At 32.7% G+C, this 1,911-nt stretch overlaps 1 long non-coding RNA gene across 1 annotated transcript; it reads left to right on the forward strand.

The window, feature by feature from the left end:
- Nucleotides 1–66: 66 nt before the first annotated feature.
- LOC139486989 (uncharacterized) lies at nt 67–1,523 on the forward strand. Its single transcript, XR_011655705.1, has 3 exons — nt 67–126; nt 473–565; nt 1,370–1,523. It is a non-coding gene; the product is annotated as an uncharacterized lncRNA (long non-coding RNA).
- The last annotated feature ends 388 nt before the right edge of the window (nt 1,524–1,911 follow it).

Genomic DNA, 1,911 nt, shown 5'->3' on the forward strand with positions numbered 1-1,911 from the left:
CGTTGGTATTGCTACGAGGCCATTTACTATCCTGTACATCATTACTGCTTTGCAGTTGGCCCTCCTCAGGGTTTCCTCAGCAGACAGAAACAAGTGAGAGTACACCAACACAATTCAGTATACAAGGTATGTATCTAAAGAAGATATTCATGCATACACATTACTTGCAGTAATATTATAATTGTAACCATAAGTAAAGAGAGAGATTATTGTTACAAATAATTTGGTATAAATTTTAGAGTGTAAGTATACTCAATACAGGGGGGGATCAAGCAATTTTAAAAGAAGTTTCAACTGTATGTAAAAAATGTTTGTATCTATGAATCTATGCAAATCAATATTCTTTGTCCTTATTCATGTATGCTCTGTATGCCCCTTGTGGGCCCATAAGAGTTCTTATGATCAATCAAATATCCAAAAATAAAATGATTGTTAAAAAATTGAAATATAATGTATCTTCATTTTATTTCAGAAAGCTCATCATCTGATCCAATATATTTTGCTGAACCTGTCAGCTCACCAATTCCAGCACAGATTGCTGTCTCAGGATGCCAGACATCTGATGGTAATCATTACATAGATTTTTGTATTATGTTAATCGTAAATTATTTTTACAATTCCGCATTTCAAAAAAATGAAGATGCAATGTTTCGGAATCAATATTTCATTAAAGAATTGAGGTTGATATAAAATTATATTGCTGTGAAAATAATCTATATAATTATATATATTTATAAATTTACTCATTGAGGGTCTAATACAGGATCTCTGTAATAGCACGCTTTAAGTTAATTGTGTATCTATTGACTTTCTTTCATTCAATTGGTCTTTATATATTTTCTCAAGTTGAAATTGACACAGAATATAATGACTTATGGAAAGAAGTAACAGCTATATTACTTTTTTTACTTTTTTTCTTTTTTACAATACCTTTCTCCAATCTATGTTGTTCAATTGATTGGGATTTTAAGTCTTGAATATATGTATCTTGACTGACACATTTAAATACATATATTCATTTATACATCAACTTCATTTACAATTTGGTGGATTGTTGTCTGAAGGTCTCTTAAGCAATCCTAATACCCCTGTATGTTTATATACTAAACAAATAACAAATGGCTTTCCCAATTGAATGGATTTACACCAGTAATATTTGGGGCCCTATATAGCTTGCTGTTCGGTGTGAGCTAAGGTTCTGTGTTGAAGGCCTTACCTTGACCTATGATGGTTTACTTTTATAAATTGTGACTTGGATGGAGAGTTTTCTCATTGACACTAATACCACATCTTCTTTTATCTACCCTATTTGCAATGTATACACATTCAACTGAGGCAATTTTAATGTTTCTTTAATCAAAACTTTCAGAACCACCATCTTCTGTGGAGAGTATATGGATTAGGAGACTGGAAGAGGTTCATCAGAGAAATAAAGAAACACGTTATACTGAACATGCAAACCTACCAGTGTCTGCCCAAATACCTCCTTCATGCCCTAATAGCAGCACTCAGCAACCACCTAAAGCTAGGTATATGTTTTATATGAAAGAATACAACAGCCTTTTAATTTCTACACACTAAATAAGTTGGATATGTACTGAATGCTCTTGAGTGTTGTATATAGCTGGCTTTGAAACTTTTTTAGATGGAGTCATCACTGATGTACGAGTCTTTTGGATCTGAATACATCCTGGAATGTAATTGCTTATAGCTGAAGGGATTGTGATGATACATCTTGACTTAATTGGGCTTCCTTTGGACTGTGCCCCATATTTGTCTGATTGGAAATCATACCACATCTTCTTATGTATAAATGATTTGAATACTGATTAATATTCTTATAGTGCCAATCCCTTACGTTGGAAAAATTTGGTTGAATATATAGGAAATCACTGAAGCATGACTGGAGCG

The sequence above is a fragment of the Mytilus edulis genome, chromosome 8 (assembly GCF_963676685.1).
Source record: "Mytilus edulis chromosome 8, xbMytEdul2.2, whole genome shotgun sequence".
Classification (NCBI taxonomy): Eukaryota; Metazoa; Mollusca; class Bivalvia; order Mytilida; family Mytilidae; genus Mytilus; species Mytilus edulis.